Source organism: Rattus norvegicus, chromosome 16 (genome assembly GCF_036323735.1).
Source record: "Rattus norvegicus strain BN/NHsdMcwi chromosome 16, GRCr8, whole genome shotgun sequence".
NCBI lineage: Eukaryota > Metazoa > Chordata > Mammalia > Rodentia > Muridae > Rattus > Rattus norvegicus.
Window position 1 is genome coordinate 64,422,547 of NC_086034.1, and position 17,714 is coordinate 64,440,260.

The window sequence follows — 17,714 nt, forward strand, 5'->3', positions numbered from 1 at the left end:
GTGAGGGTGGGGCATGGCACCAGCTTGGGAGGGGGAAGTAACCAACCCCTGCTGTCCTCCTGTTTGAAGTATCCGAGGTTGAAGCTCCCTCGATCCTTCCCCATAACTCTGGCCCATTACAACCCCCCACATGCCTAGTTTATGCCCTCCTAGGGATAAAACCAAAGGCTTCATGCATGCTAGAAGAGTTCTCTACCACCGAATTACATCCCAGCGCCTGTTTTTATACCCCCTTTTCTTGAGCTTGCAAACACATAAAGGCTGATGCCCTGTCCACTGGGCCCACAGGAGAAAAGTCTCCTCATAAAGAGCAGGATCATTCCTTCCCTACTCCCTTCATCTGTGGTGAGTGGGTAAAAGGTCTGTCCGCTCAAATGGACACCTTCCCACTTCTTTGCCTCCGGTCGCATCCCTACGCAAGCAGACCAGAGCTCTGGGCTCTGTAATGGCTCTCATCAGCTTCTCTCCTCAGTCCCCGCTGCCCTACCTGAGGGCTCATTTACAGATGAGACTGGCCAGGCAAGGGCCCACGGAGGGACAGGTTCTCGGACACACTCTTTCTGATGAACACTCACTGACAGGCACAGAGAGACGATTTTAAAGGTGTTCCAATTTCCTTCTCTTCAAACGAGAACAAGGACGAGGAGGGAAGTGATTTGGTCAATATGATGTGGTGCCCTACGTAAGAACAGAAAGATTCTTGGCGGAAATGCAGTGTGCTCAGCTCTGGTGTTTGAAGGGAGAAAGGTTTCTCCTTTGGTGTCATTATTGTGGCAACATTATCTTGTCTAGCTGGTACATCAACAACCACCACAGAGGTTGGTCTGAGGATAGAAAAGCAATGTTTTGTTCCACCAACACTTCGGCACGAATAAACTGGGATCATCGGCGTCAATAAACAGAAGCCTTTGTACATGGGCGCCCAGTGTCCTGGGTACGGATGAATCCCACTGAGGCAGGGGTTCTCAACCTATGGGTCACGCCTCCTTCAACAAACTTCTACCACCCCCCCCCCAGAGTGTTTACATTATGGTTCAGAAGAGTAGCAAGAAAAATAATTTTATTTTTTACGAAGTAGCAGGGAAAATAATTTTATGGCTGGCGTGAGGAATCACCTCGACAGGGAAGAAATGGGCACAGTGTTAGAAAGGTTGAGGGACGAAAGAGAAAGGGCAAACACCTCAAAGGCAGTGCCCTTTACTTACATCATAGCTACGTGGTGGAAGTGTTCCCAGATTTAGCCACGCAGTAGCAGGATTTAGCGGAGGTCTCCATTTTTATCTCCTTTGGGTCCTGTGACCTTGACTGATCTCCCGGAAGCAGGAACTGCAGAGCCTTTGGTCTGCTGCAACACTCACGCTCCAGGAAGGGAAATTCGATGACCTTAGTCTTATGAAATTGCCCGCAGTAGCTCTTGGCTCCACTCCGTTCCATTTGGGAGGTCCCCCAGCACTGTGACATTCTCTATTCACAGCTGCTCTTACCAGCCTCACTCCCTACCTCTTCGAAAAGGTCTCCTCAGCCACCTATGAATAGAAACTAAATATACCAAATTAGACATATCCCACCATGGTGGAAATCCAAGTCCACCTGAGATCAATCACCCGGAGGCTTGAATAGGTGGATTTTTGTGTTTGTTATTATGCTCGGTTCTCATAAAAGGACCATTTCATCTCATGGGAATGGATTTGCTCTATTAAACCCCAGAAGCCAGAGTGAGGTCTGTTCCAGCCCTTCCTACCCTAGGTCAGAATTATAACTAAAGTATTCCTGTGTGTCCGCGGGCACTATGCTTTGGACCCAAAGCATCCTTGACGTCACACAGCTGGAACCGCTCCACTGGTGAGGTGCCTGGCCTGACTCGATTCTGGTTGCAGGGGGTTTAAGTTTCCTCCCTGCCTTCCCTTTCCAAAGCACTAAGCAGGAGGCTTAGCGCATACCTGCATCCTGCAAGCTTAGCCCCAGGCTCCCAGCCCCAAGTGTCTCGCTCTCTATGATTTATCTCACTTTTGTGGGTTCCTCTAAATTCCAGGTGTTCTCCCTTCTCTCCTTAATGTGCATTTTCTCCTGCTGGAACCGCCTTCAGGCAGCTTCTGGAAAGATCTATTTCCCTTTCAACTCTGCCATCCCGCATGCTGCTAAATGAATCCTCCTAAACCCCAGCTTGGCTGGGGACTCCTGTAGAAATATATCTCTTCCAAAACCAGGCATGAAGAGCAGGATGTTTAAACATCTCTCGGGAGATTCCTAAGAGCAGAGGGGAGGCTGCAGGGTTGGGTGGAGCCTGCAGAGAATGAAGCTCCGGGATTCCCCCGAAGCAAGGCAGATGGTGTCACTGGGTGCTGGGCTGAGGGTAGTGTCCCTCTCTTGCTGTTTCCGTGCTTGCTCTTGAGTGGCATTTTGGGCTCCGCTGTGTTGGCTCCTGCTTCTAGAAGGCTCTCTGGCCATCAGAATTGCATACGTGTCTGTCCTTGGCTGTTCAGAAAGACTGCCTCTGCAGTAACATGAGGCTGTGTGAACAGACATTAGGTGCCTTAACTGTCATTTTTTTTTTTTTTACCAAGGAGATTCTTATGAATGAACAAATCTTTTTGTTTGTTTGTTTTTCTCCGTCTTTATTAACTTGGGTATTTCTTATTTACACTTCAATTGTTATTCCCTTTCCGGGTTTCTGGGCCAACATCCCCCTAACTCCTTCCCCTCCCCTTCCTTTTAGGTGTTCCCCTCCCCATCCTCCCCCCATTGCCGCCCTCCCCCCAACAATCACGTTCACTGGGGGTTCAGTCTTGGCAGGACCCAGGGCTTCCCCTTCCACTGGTGCTCTTACTAGGATATTCAATGCTACCTATGAGGTCAGAGTCCAGGGTCAGTCCATGCATAGTCTTTAGGTAGTGGCTTAGTCCCTTTTTTTAAGTAACTAGAAGATAGAGGAGCAGGTTATAGAATGGGAAGAACTCTACTCTCAGGCTACATGTTATGCAAACACTGACTAAGACTTTACCAGACACGTGTGTGATCGTCATAAATTATTTTAATTCTCTAAAACTTCAATCTCATCATTGGCAAAATGTGACCTGAAGTGATTTAAAGGATATCCATGCTATTACAATCCCGATTTTACAGACGATAAAGAATTCAGAAACAATTGGTCCAACATTCAGCAATGTCCGTAGACCTTGGCAAATGTGAAGGACTTGGGTAGCTGAAATTTCATGACTTAGCTTCTGCCATAGAAGAATGGGGATACAAGGATGCCCGAGACCCCATTTCTCTCTAACACTTTACTTACTTTCCCTGTTGGCCAAGACTATTGGGACTGTGGTGCTTTGAATAAGAGTGGCCCCATAGGCTTGCATAGTTGAATGAATGCATGAGGATCCCTGCTATTTGACAGGATTAGGAGGTGTGGCCTTGTTAGAAGTGTGTCACAGCAGGGTGGACTTTAAGGTTTCAATAGCCCATGCCAAATCCAGTGTGTCCCCCCCCCCCCGCCTGTGTATCAGGGTGTAGAATGTTCAACTGTTTCTCCAGCACCCTACTTTCCACACTTGCTGCGGTGCTGATAATGGAGTAGACATCTGAAACTGTAAGCCAGCACCCGAATTAAATGCTTTCTTTTTAAAGAGTTGCCGTGGTCCTGGTGTCTCTTCACAGCAATAAAAAAAAAAAAAAGTAACTTAAAACACTGCCCAAAGTTCTCAAAGACTTGAATCTGATATCGAGAAATCAATCCCAAGCTGACTAGGAAACTCCCTCACTGCTTGCTAGCTTTTATAGTTCCAGAAGGCGCTATGTCAGGCTGCTGGAAGTGAAAGGACATGTGAGGTCTTACCCAGGGCTGAGCCCTGCATGCTACATTACCCGTCTGCCAGGCAACTGAAGTGTGACTGGGAAGAGAGTAACCTAGGCTCAGGAAACACTGAACAAGAGAAGACAGAAGGTGGGCTATGAAATTCTGTCCTCCTGTGGTGGCATGCCATTATAAACTCATAACAGTTATGGTTTCCTGCACAAGATCAGACCAATTAAAACACAGCGTGAGGCCCCTCCTCTGGGCAAGGAGCTATTGGAAGTTGATAGCTGCTGGGGTAACGAGAGACACTTTTCTTCAGGGGCGTGGCCACTGGTTGCCGGTCCTCCAGGGGATGGCCCCACCTCGGTGAAAACACGGGTAGCGGTGAGCGGATTCCATGGACAATAAAAACAAGCAAGGTGATGTAGACTTGAGAGAGGGATGTGCTGTGGGGCTATGAAGAGGAATGGGAGGTAGAAATGGAGGATGGACGTGAGCAAATACATTGTACACGTGTATGAAATTACCAAAGGGGATAGTAAAGCCCGAACCTCTGCGCTTGCCTGGGGAGTCCCAGATTGAGCCCAGAATCAAGAAGATGCCATTGACCTGCCCTGCTGACCATCAGAGGACGGAGGGAGATACTAGAACGGAGCAGGCACTACACACTTGGGGTGCTGCAAATCCTTACGGAGATGAGGTCCCAGAAAATTATTCACCCAGGGCCACCCACTCTGGACAGCCTTGCAAGGCCCCTCGACTAAGAAGCAGCTGGGTGGAGGATGGCCCTGGCCAGCTGCCTTCAGCTCCATGTGCAGGGCTGGCTTACAGGAAGTTCCAGGAGACTGGGGCTGTCATTATAGTCTAAATGTTTGAACGAGAAGAAACTTCATGGTAGAGCAAATTCGTAAAAACAAAATGTGACTTTGCCTCTGTTCTAAGTCTTGATTCCGGTTTTATAAAAGGAAGCTCACTTGCAAGTAATTAGGGACCAGAACAGATGGTCGAGACTGGGGTATTGCTTCCCAAGCTGGCTAGCTTTTAAATGGAGGGACCAAGGCACACAGTCTAGAATAAAGAATTTATCTGATCTTTGCCTATATTCCTTGAAGGCATCAAAAGCCTTTATAATTGCCTGCCTGATAGGAGTGTCTCTGTATTTATAGGGAGTCTGTAGAACTATTCTGAATTTGTGCCAATGAGAGGAGTAAACTCTAGGCCAAGAGGGAAGCCAGTCATGTCAGGGAGACCAGTGTTAAAATTAGAGGATTCAGGGAGGTTGGTCTGACAGTTGCACATTGAAAGGAGTTGTGTAGTCAGTGATTCAATCAATCATACCTGCAGAGTGAGCCCTTTTAAAAACCCTGGACACCAAGACACACTGTTTTGGTCACTGTTCTGTGAAGAGACACAATGACCACAACAACTCTTATAAAAAGAAAGCATTTAGCTGGGGCTGGCTTATCTTCACAGAGATTTAGTCCGTCATCATCATGGCGGGAAGCACGGCAGTGTGCAAGCCGACCTAGTGGTGAAGAGGTAGCTGAAGTTTCTACCTCTGGATCCGCAGGCACCAGGAAGAGCAAGAGTCACTGGGCCTGGCTTGGGCTTTTGAAACCTTGAAGCCCCATCTCCAGTGACACACACTTCCTCCAACAAAGCCACTCCTCCCGATCCTTTCAAATAGAGCCGCTCCCTGGTGACCAAGCATTTCAAATCTATGAGCCCTGAAGTTAGTAAACCTTTGTGTCTGAGGTCTTCTAGATTGTATAGGGCAGGAACCCCAAAATGAGTATCTCTGACTAACGGCTGTAGGTGACTGAGTAACCAAGATGAAGAGGAGGTGCTGCACACCTGGTTGGGACAACTGGACCGTCCAGCTCCTCCCATCCCCATACACCACTGCGGTTCCTGCCTCAAGTCTTTTTTCTTTTTTTTTAAAAAGCCCAGTCTACCCTACCCCACTCACTCCACTCCCAGGAACCCCCTCGGCTATACAAGGGCTCTGCCTCTTCTTGTTCTTAAGCTCCCTATCATAAAGTACCTATTTCTAAAATCCACCCTCTGTGGTCTGTGAACTCCATTCTTTGAATCTGAAGGGCGTGAACCCCAAAAGCCAGTGGCTCAAAGCAGCTTTGATAGCTGTCAGGTCTCCAGGGCCTGAGTCTTCCCCCTGCCCCCCAAGCTACCTGAGTGTCAAGAGAGACTTGTTCACTCTCAAAGACACCCCAGTCTTCTGATGTCAGTTTCGCCTCAGGAATTTCTTCATTGATTTAGCTCTGGTTAATCAGTAGTAAAAGTGCACGCTTTGCTCGGTTTCGTGAGTCATCATATTGCCTGAGGCAGTGGGGGAGCACTCTCAGCCCCAGACTCAAAGCTACTTCATCAGAAGTGTGGGCACCCTGAGAACCTGGGAGCTCGGGGAAGGCTTTGTGGAGCACAGCACTGCTGCCAGCTGCTGTTTGCTGTTGCCTGTCTTGTCCCCTCTTTGTCTTCGTGAGCATTGTCTTTGACCTCCTTTTCTTACAGCCCCCCTAACTGAGAGGTCACATCTGACATACTGCGACGTCCTCTCAAAACCTCCAACCCACTCTTTATTCATAAGCTTCAGCTATTATGTGCTGACAGAAATAGAGGAAATTATGTAGATTAGACACATCACCACGGTATATCCCACATTTGCATTTATAGTCTCTTCAAGGACCTTGCATACTTGACACTTCTATCTTTAAGGATTTCAAACAAGATGTACACCTTGTGTCTCCTCTGGATTAGGAACGGCTCTCAGATACTTCCTTTGTTATTAGAGAGGCACATGATAAAATGGAACCGCCATTAAAGTGAAAAGTAAGTCTTGATCACCTCAGGGTGGGTATCCTTTCTAGGAGACTGGGGGCAGCAAGAGTGTGGTCAGGAGAGTGGCCACGCCCATGTTAATCATTCAGAGTTCAGAGGAGAGGCCCAAATCCTCAGATGGAGAGATGAGGTGAGAGCTGTACCCAAGCTGTGCAAATACATAGCCTGGGCTGGGCCACAGCATTTCTCTCCCTACTCTATCACTAGGTCTAGGCCTGGAAGCTTCTAGCTTCTGTACAATCTAATCTTCCAAGCTGATCGATTCGATCCAGCTCCTCTTGGCTTCTGACTGAATTGCTCTTCTTGGCCTCATAACTAACTTTGGCAATATGTTCTAATCCTCTAGTTCCTTCTCATTCTCTGGCTCATTGTGTCTTCACCTGTGTCTAGCCTGTTCTCCCTGCCATCTGGTAAAACTGCCACACACCTCCCTCTCTCTCTCTCTCTCTCTCTCTCTCTCTCTCTCTCTCTTCTCTTCTCTTCTCTTCTCTTCAGTACCCTCTTTCCAGTGCTGTCCTCATGTTCCCATGTGAGTTGGGGGTATCCTATCTCTGACTCATTCTGTCAAATCTTTCTCTGCTTCATCACTTTTTCTGCCCCTCAATTAGCCATCACTTTCAAATATGACCACTTCCTTCTACAAACTAACTTTACCTTCATTGTTAGAGGTTAAAGGTGTGTGCTAAGGGTGTGTCTGTATTCCAGCCAGATCATACTGTATGTCTGTATTCTGGCCAGATTTTATGGACCTAGAAGTCTTTGGATGTGACCCCTTGCCAGAGCAGCCGTGATGCTAGATTAAAATTCCACTACAAGTTCACTGAGTGGAGAGTTGAAAGGAGTTGGGGGAAAACAACCAACTGGGCTGGAGGAATATCTCAATCAGACAGAAATAACACCACCAAGGTTTGCCTAGATGCCGAGGAAAGCACATGGGGCCAGGTCTTAGCATGGTAGGCTTCTAGAATACCATCAGCTGGGCTCTCATTGGCTGGAGAGGAAGATGATTGGAGACTTAAGCACATCCAGTTGGGGAGGTCTGTGTTGGATGACGAGGGACATGAGACCAGGTCTAGTTTGGATGGATTCTGCAGCCCCCACATCACCACTGTCAACGGCTGCAGCTTGTGAGGTGTTTGCATCCTAACACTCCCAGTTCACCTGTGAACCTCACCCAGCTGAAGGCGTTTGAATCCAGTGGGATGTAGGAAAGTTTTAGCACCAAGCTATAGCTCTGGATAAAGGAGGTAAGAAAGAGGGGACCTAATGACTCTTTCACCTTCTCCCTCAGCTGTAAGACCATCACGTCTCTTTTCAAAACTGATTCTTTCCTCTGCATTGTTACTTGTGAACCAAATGCACCAGGAAAATGCAAACTTTGACTGCACCTTCAAAAATAAGGACTGGGGAAATGGCTTAGTGGATAAAAGAATTTGCTACTCTCTCAGAGAACTGGAATTTGCTTGCGAGGATGGTGGGCCACACGCAACTCTCTACAATTCCAACTCTAGGGGAGCTGGTATTCATCTTCTATCACCTGCACCCAGGTACACACACACACACACACACACACACACACACACACACACACAAACACAAACACACAGGTGCCCACATACACATGTGTGTATGCACATATACATATACATGAATACACATACACATGCATACACATGCATACACATGCACATGTGTGCCCACATACACATGTGTATATGCACATATGCCTATACATACATACACACACACACACACATACACACATACCCCACAAAACAATAGATCTTTTGAAAAACCCTCACCTCATAGTTCCTAGTATGAGTAGAAGCAGTGAATGTTAATGGAAACAGGTTTTAATTAGTTCTAGCAATGAAGATTTACAACGAACAAGTCTCATTAAGATGTCACCAGTGTGTCAAGTTTAGGCTGAATAGACACGATCCTCGTGCTCTTATCCTACAAATCCATGTCTCTGTGGGCAGAAATGTATTTCAGCAGAGACTAAGGGAGAAAGAGAGCCGAGTCGGAACTGCCAGGAAGCATATTAGCACCGTCTTTAAGAGCCCATCACTGCCCACTGACCAAATCGATTGGATAATAACAAAAAGCGCTGGTTCGATTCTAAGAAAGAGAAGCCACACTGAAGAGGCAGGAGGCAAGAAGAGTACTTACTTTTTATGAGCCTGCTGGCCAGGGCTCAATATTCATGCTTCATATTGTCGATCTTGTTCTCTTATGTTAAACTCAAAATGGAGCTCCCACTAGCCTTTAACTGTATCACCAATGAAAGCATGCCGCACCTCCCTCCCCCTCTCCATGTTAGCTATTCCAGCTCACGGCAGAGCATAATTGTTGGTTGAATAATCTCCTGGTCTTGTCTAATGGTTGAAATTTAGGTTTTGGAAACATGCAATCATTGTAAGGACTTCAAAACACCAACAAAAATAAACAAAAAAAGCCCAATAACCACCTCCTTACTGCAAAGCATCACTCCTTTCCTTGGCATCATCCAATGGGGTATAACTTAGAGGCCTTAAATAATTCTGAATAATAACCCTTCACAGAGTAATCTCATCGTTTCCCTCTCTTGACTTCCAGATCACCTCCAATTTCTTTATTGAGCTTCTGATTGGACTTCTGGGTCAGCAGAAGGTGAATGGTTTCTTGTGGGGGCGGGGGTGGGGGAAGGCAAAATGGTTGCAAGATGTATCTTGCCTCCTTTCAGCAAATGGCACCTCAGCTGCCAAGGGTACACGGCCTACTAGGCTGTGGTTCAGTAGGAAGGACAGGGTGCCTAGCTTTGACAGGTTGAAGTATGAAATGGCCAAGGCTTGAACAGTGTCTTTCCCATTCTGTTTGCTTCTTGACATGAATCTGCTCCATTGGCAGGCTCCAGAGGAAGGCTTCCTAATAGAGTTGTGGGTTATTTGTTGAAAGGAGTCGCCTGTCAGGGTGCTGGGGGATGGGGGGAAACTACTGTATTAGAGCTGAGGGGTTGGCTACTTAGCGTCTGAAAGGCTATGTTTTTATTTGTTTGGTTTGGCTTGGGCAGAATTCTAATCTGGCCTATGGAATACTGTGTTTCCAAAGAAACTGGCTAATTGGATTGTGGATGTGAAATAAAAGCTGTTGGAATTTTTTTTTAACATAAAGGGAAAAGAGTCAAATCTGACAGTCTTGGCCTTTAGTAAAATGCAGAGTAATAGAATAGCTTTGACCTGCCCTCTAAAAGCACAGCAGCACGTCAGGATTAGAGACCATTTCAATGGCTCTCACACTGCTTGGAACATTGCAGCCCCAGTCCATCTTGACATCTTTAATTTATTCACATATTAGCTTCCTGCTATGTGACCAAGTCTCGTGAAGTACAGCTATCATGACAGCTTTCTGTCACTGCTGAAAAAAAAAAAAAAAACCTCAAGATAAACAAGTTAAATGAATGAAAGTTTATTTCCTCCTGTGGCACCAGAAGGTTTAGTCCAAGATGGTCGGTTAGGTCTGTTATTTGACACCTGTAGCTCGTCGGGAGATAGCACAGGATGGCAAGAAGCCAATGGCACAGCAAAGCTGCTCACACTATAGCAGTCAGAAAGCACACACACACACAGAATAAAGGACCAAGGGTTCTAATATTCCCTTCAAAGCTGAACTCTAGTGTGGTGGTTTGACTAATAACGATCCTCATAGACTCACATGTTTGAATGCTTAGTCATTAGAAAGTGGTACTACTTGACAGGGATTAGGAGGTGTGGCTTTGTTGGAGTAGATGTGGCCTTATTGGAGGAAGTGTGTCACCATAGGGGAGGGCTTTAAGGTCTCATATGCTCAAGCCAGGCCCAGTGTCTCTCTCTGTTCCTGCTGCCTGCGGTTCCAGATGTAAAACTCTCAGCTGCTTCTCCAGCACTATGTCTGCCTGCACGCTGCCATGCTCTCTCACCACGATAAGAAAGGACCAAACCTCTGAAACCGAAAGCCAGCTCCAACAAAATGTTTTCTTTTATGAGAGCTGCTGTGGTCATGGTATCTTGCAACAGCAACAGTAACCCTAACTAAGATACCCAGTAACTTCCTTCCACTGGGTCCACCTCCAAAAGGTTAAATCACCTCCCAGGAACATCATAGGCTAAGTGTAATGACCAGGCCTTTAAGCAAGGGAGGCTTTGGAGAATATTTAATTAAAAAAAAAAGGTTGATTTAGTACCAACCTTCAGAAGAACCTTCCAGACAAGCAAACATTTTTTTTCCAATATGAAGGAAAAAAGAAGTATTCTTATAATCAAGGAGTTTTATCTACAGGAAAAAAATCTGTCTACCACATATACCCTAGTTTCTATTCCATATTTAGTAAAGAGCTAGCAGCCATCAAAGTCCCATAAAATGATTATAAGCAGTGATATGCATTTATTGTCAGACACTAAATAATGGAAAGCAGTAGTAAGTATCAGCCGTGTAGCATTTTATGTGTGCAAAGTGCCTTAGCCTTATATTTTATGGCTTGTTCTACACAGCAGTGGCATGGGGGATGGGCTGGAACAGCCTCTCTCAGAGTTGGGGAATGACAGTTGGGCAATCACAGGCTCATCAGGGTCCTTGCTAAATGCTGTTTGCCTCTGGGTTTGAATAAAGGTCATCACAGCTTACAGATTTCTTACAATTGGTATCCTGCATATTCAGACTTGGTTCCCTTGGTCATATATATATGACCAAGGTATGTATGTATATATACATATACATATACATATACATACATATATATATACATATACATATACATACATATATATATATACACATATCAAACTCTGACTTGTGAAGGCCACATCCTTATGTAGCTGCCAGGATGAACCACTTTAGGCTTGACCCACCCCTTTTAGCCTTTCTCGGGATCAATAGCTGTTACCGCAGTGGAACTGGAATTCCATGTCACCCCTCCCATCATGTTTCTTACTGCTCGAGGGCAGCCAGAGGCTCCCTCCTGTCTCCACCTGTTTTCCTTCCAAGAAAGTGATCCGTGGGGTGACCATTGTGTGCCTCGAAGTGCCACCTTCTGGTCTGGGTTTCTTGGGAACCACTTCAGCCAATGACCTCCCTTTCCTGGCTATTCTCATGCCCTTCCTGCAAAAGGTGAATGTATAATGCCTGGTTCACCCCAAATAGAGTGCATGCACCCACATCCACCCCCAATAAAGCAATATGAACAAGCAACAAGGTCTCAGCTGCTTCATTAAAGATTGCCACGGGGAAGGCGTTCACCTAAAAGAGTCTGCTTAAGACTCTCTCCAGGTATTCCTCACTCACTCCCAATAAGAATGGACCCTGCCCATCTCAGACTCCGCCCCCTTCCCACCTGGGAACCACAGCATTTGTTTCAGATCCCTGCTGTTCCCCTTCTTGTCAGGCATGTAGCCCTAAAGGGGAGACATGGGCTGTGGGCTCCAAGTTCTGTCCTTTGCTTTCTATATAATGTCCAGGAAGTGACAGCTACAGAAATGCTTTCCACAGAGTTCCTTTGTGGACAAATCACTTAACTCCTGGTTGGTTCTCTAACTTCCCAAACAGGATCATTACTTTTGTATGTTTGTAATGAGATCACATCTGTTTGCTAAGGCTACAAAAGTCCACAAACTGGGCAGTTTAACTAATAGGACTTTATTTTTTTCTTACAGTTTGGGAATCTAGAAGCTCAAGCATGTCAGCAAGGCCACTCTTGTTGTATGGACACACAATACCCTCTGCGGTCGTTACTCTGTATGTGTCTGTGTCAATGTCCGTCCTCGTCTCTCTCCTTCTAAGGACACTTGTCATTTTAGATTAGAGCCTATGATGGCTAATTTTATCAACTTGACAAGATATAGAATCACCTAGGAGTCCAACCTTTGGGCATGTCTGTGAGGGGCTTTCAAGACTGTTTTAGTTGAGGTGGAAGACTCCACCCTTAAAGTGGGTGACACCATTCTATGGGGTGGGCTCCTGACAGAAGAGAAAGGAGGAGATGAGCTGAGTACCAGTGCTCATGGCTTTCAGGACAGATGATCTGAGGAACAGCATTGAGACCCATCCCCATAGTTACCCACCTATCACAGATTATCAATCCAATTAACTGGCTGTGTCCTGAGCCCATCCACTATAGCTCACTGCTCTAGATGCGGTTCTGATGTTGGTGGCACTGCTACCTGACTGTGGAGATAATGTGCTGGCTCAGACTCCTGCTGCCATGACTCTCTGCAGTGGCATACTGTACCCTCAAACTGTGGACTGAAAGCAGTTCCCTTGAGCTGCTTTTATCTGGCATTATGCTATAGTAATGAGAAAAGAAATTAAAGCGGGACTCAACCCTTTAAAGTATCTGATCTCTGGTTATACTTCAAATTATAAATTCTAGAGGGAACAAGGTTTAGCCCATAAAATGTTCTAATCGTTTATTTGAGAAGTACTTACTGAGTGCTTACATGATAGACAGCAAACATGGACAGGACATGGTCAAGGTTAGTGTTAAGGAGCTGGTTGTCTTAAACTCGGTGTGGGATCCTTCTCAAGGGCAGACAAGAGAATATAGGAAGGGGGTGGGTGACATGAGTCTGTTACTGCTTAAAGAGCTCCAGGTGTGTAAAATGGGCTTGCCAGACTACCTTCAGGTATGAAGAAAGATACCCCCTACTGGGGATACCTCTGGGTACAACGGTAACTTGGTTCGGTGATGTCCACTGACAAAGCTTTTCATTTTGGATCACAGCTGGGGCCTCCACTCCTATTGGGATCAGAATTGAATTGATGATCTTAAGTGACAACATGGGCCAGGTCTTGGCACAAATCAGTATGGCCTTATGAGTAACATCTATCAATCAAATAATACGGGGTGGTGAATAGAGGTGGGCGATTTAGATTATCCTATCAACCTGTGGCCAATCCGAAACAGATTTCATTTTCTACCTACTGTGTGCATACCTGACTCAAGTCCTCTCTCCTTCCTCATCTGTGTTTGCTTTGCTTTTGAATCAATGGAATGGTATTCGAAAAACTGGGAGTGAGTCAAGATTTAGCAATTGGCAGGGAGGATATAAAAATCTCCCTGCCCAAGTAGTGGCCTCTGGGGCTGGCGCAAAACTAAGTTCACTGGTTAATGTTTTTACTTACCGCCTTGAGCTGGATTAACTAGCAATGATGTGCATCCCCTTAAAGGGTCCCCAGGAGCCCAGGCACCTGAAGGAAGCACGCTCACTGAGGAGATGATGAGGAAGGCAGGCAGCTCCCGAGGGGTCAGGGACTCCAGGACTGGGAGTTCTGTGGGCTTCTTTCTCCCTCACAACTGCCTTGTTAGTAGCCCCAACTGCATTGCCTGCCTCGTGTAGTCTCAACTAATGGTTTCAGTCAGTAGGATCTTCCTGGTTCCTTTCCTCATTCATTACCCACAAACCTTACTGAGGATGGTGTTACACGCCACCACCCTGAACTCCGGCTCCTCCTCCGAGGTTGACTGGAGGAAAGATGTTCTGCACCAGTAGGGAGCATGACCCAAGGCTCTTCCTACTCTCCTTCCTAGACACTCATCTCCCCAAGGGGCTCTTCATCTGGATTATAACTGTTACTCCATGTTCTGGCAGCCCTAGAGGATCCCTGCTTCTCAGCTTATCCATATCCCAGTCCTTGGGGACTCTATCAGGGTGAGCTGAGCTGAGCTCAGAGACCTCTCCTGTCCAAAGGCAGACAGAGCGATCCCAAAGAGCTCAGCCACTTACCAGCCATGGTGGGCTGGAGCCCTGACCCCCAACCCCACATCCCCTTCCCTTCCTTCTTCTCACACTGTTTCTACTTGATGAAGCACTGCTCATCTAGCTTTGCCTCCTTGAAAAGCTTACAGAGCACAACAGATTCCCGCTTTGTGGCAGCATCTCCTGCATCAGAACAGCGCCCAGGGCATTGAGGTATTTGTTGAGCAAACCAATGTGCTCAGGGAGCTGCTGGTTAAACGGTAATCTATGGCAGGTGGGTAAATACGCGGACGGATTTGGACACTCTCTCCTCAGTGACTCATCTGTACTTTAAATACTACAAAGCAATGCCAAGGTCCGACTCACCTTGCTCTTCTCTTTGTCTTAAGAGGATGGGATCGTCATGGTCTATAGACACAGGATCGATTTCCACTGCTTTCTGTTGGCCCTACCAATCAGCAAGGGGGAAACAGAAAGCCATACAATTTATGAAGGGACAGCATCTGCTCACCCGTCTCACCCACTGCTACAGGGCTATTTATCATATAACTGGGACTATCTCTGCAGAAACTAGTTTTTTAAAAATTGTCGTCGTCTTCTACTTCTTCTTCTTCTTCTTCCTCTTCTTCTTCTTCTTCTTCTTCTTCTTCTTCTTCTTCTTCTTCTTCTTCTTCTTCTTCTTCTTCTTCTTCTTCTTCTTCTTCCTCTTCTTCTTCTTCTTCTTCTTCTTCCTCTTCTTCTTCTTCCTCTTCTTCTTCTTCCTCTTCTTCTTCTTCCTTCTCCTCCTCCTTCTCCTCCTCCTCTTCCTCTTCCTCTCTTCCTTCTCCTCTTCTTCCTCCTTCTCCTCCTCCCCCTCCTCCTCCTCTCCCTCCCCCTCTCCCTCTCTTCCTCCTCTTCCACTCCTCCCCCTCCTCCTTCTTCTCCCTCCTCCTCCCCCCTCTTCATCTTTCATCTTCATCTATTTTTCTTTACTAATGGGAAAAAACTTGGCATCTTTTGAAACTACTGTGTTTAAGATTACAAACATAATGCAAAGAACGCTATTTACCAAAATGTTCACATGAGGGTCGGAGAGATATATCCGTGGTTAAGAGCACTTCTCTCATGGAGGATCAGGGTTAGGTTCCAAGCACCCACACAGCAGCTCAATACATTTGTAATTCCAGTTCTGGGAAGATCCTACTCCTCCTTCTGGCCTCTGTGACCATTGCACACACATGATACATACACAAACATGGAGGCAAACACTCACACATATAAAACATCAATAAATAAAACATTTATACACAAATATATGAGTTGCTATATACACACATACATATTCAAGTGTAGATACTGAATAAATACAGCCTTCTACACTTACATATATAAAGAATGAAAGACTATACCAATAGACTAAGATTTGAGAACATGGTAGTAATTATTTAACTAGGTTTTTCATAATAAGCATATATTATGTATATGATAAGGAAATGATCAGTTTCCTTATTTTTAAAGAACAAATAATTTATTTCATGTTGACATATCACGATCTTTTTTTTTTTTTTTGATAGGGAAACAACACAATTGTCTTCCTGAGAGTGACTCTGTCTTTCACTTTATTGTTTGCTCTCTGTCTCTCACTCAACTAACTAAACAAGACACACTGAAGCAGCAGCACGGGGTCCCCTATTCCTATTGCACTGAGCCTACACTGAAGACTGAGACCAGTACGGGCACGGCTGGAGACTGCTGCCCACGCTGTGCAGGCTTTCCCTGAGAAATTGGTCCTGACGTCAGAGCTGCTGCAAAGCCTCCGAGGTCTCATGACGCTGGGCTGCCAGCCTTGCCACAGCTGCTTTGTGCCTTCCTACTTTCTCCTCAGGGGCAGAATGTCTGTGTCTGCCATCTGTCCCTCCTCCAGGCTCCGTCCAGCATGCTCCAGGATGTCCTCTAGCTCACTTCCGTCCTCATCCACCTGGGCCTCTGCTCTGTGTCCTATGTGTGTGGCACTGACCCATAGGTCTTTTAGGAAGTTGACATGGACACCATTGTATTCGGGGGAGGCCAGCTGGCCAGCTGGCTGATGTCTCCAAAGGGCTCTGAGCTGATCTTCCCCATAACTAGAAAGATAGATTTCTCCTTTGGGGAGTTTCCCTACTCTGTCTGGAACACATCTTCCAGTTGCTCATTGTGACTCAGAGAACACAACATAAGGACTCTTCTTCTTCCAGACTAATGAGCCATGAATGCCCTGCTTGGGTCCTCTCACACTTCCCTAGTTCTCCCTCCTGTGTTTGCATCTCCATGCTTCTGCCTGACTCAGACTGGGGCATCACTTCCCTCATCTGCCTATTTGAATCTCATTCATCCTGCAAATCCTCTCAGATGTCATTATCCCATGGCTTCCTGTCATCACCCAAATTCACCATTCCCCCTGTGTCCCCAATTCTCACATGGTTTGAATATATGCAAATTTTTTGAAAAAAAAAATGACCGTCTCAGATGCAAGGTAAGGAGAGATAGGCCCAGGTATCTGACAACCCCCTCTCCCTATTCTAACAAAAATGGCAAAAGTGCCACTGAAATTTAGGGATTCGTGTTCTATGACAGAAATGGTAGATTATATCACTGTGGTGTCCTCCAGATACTATATAGACACAGTGACAAACTTCAGGAAAACTGCCTCAGAATTTCTCCTCATGACAGGGAAGGGAAGGAGTTGGAGATAATGTGGTGCTCCATCAACAACTCAGAGTCTAGACAGAGAGATTTCCCACCCAGGGTAAAACAGAATTCTGAGAGCCACAGCACTTCCTCAAAATGTGTTATTGAATGGAAAGGGTTCCACAATGGTTCCTGGGCAGGAATGTCTGACTTTTCTCCCTGTGGAGGACTGGAAAGGGACCAGGAGGTATTTGCTTCACATGGAGAATTTCAGCTCTGTAGGTCTCCCTTCTCTTGGGGTCATTGGTTACAACCAGCCCATGATGACAAAGGGAGTAAAGTTCATAGAGTTTCACACAGTTCGTGAGTACAAATCATAATATACTAGACCAGTTTTGGGAAGACAGATCAACTTTACTTGGGGTGAATCAAGGCTTATATAGTTTTGGGGATGGGGTAGGGATATCCAGGGGAGGCAAAGGTCATTGGTTGAAAGCTAAGGTGCTGAGATGCTTCATTAGCATGGGGAGGCATTCCAGGAATCTCAGGTGCTAGCTGAATGGGTTCTTATCAGGAGAAAGGACCTGTAATCTCTTAACAAAGGCTTCGAGACATTTGACAGGTATAGGTTGTGGGGTTTGGGGTCCCCCAGGTTGAGAAGAGAAAGCCTCACTGACAAGGGGAGTCCGCTATTTTGTACCAGGCTTAGA

The 17,714-nt window shown here is 46.1% G+C and overlaps 1 long non-coding RNA gene across 1 annotated transcript; it reads right to left on the reverse strand.

The window, feature by feature from the left end:
* Positions 1-13,042: 13,042 nt before the first annotated feature.
* On the reverse strand, positions 13,043-14,808 carry LOC134482399 (uncharacterized). Its single transcript, XR_010058439.1, has 2 exons — positions 14,725-14,808; positions 13,043-13,397 (listed from the first exon to the last, which is right to left on the reverse strand). It is a non-coding gene; the product is annotated as an uncharacterized LOC134482399 (long non-coding RNA).
* Between the last annotated feature and the right edge of the window lie 2,906 nt (positions 14,809-17,714).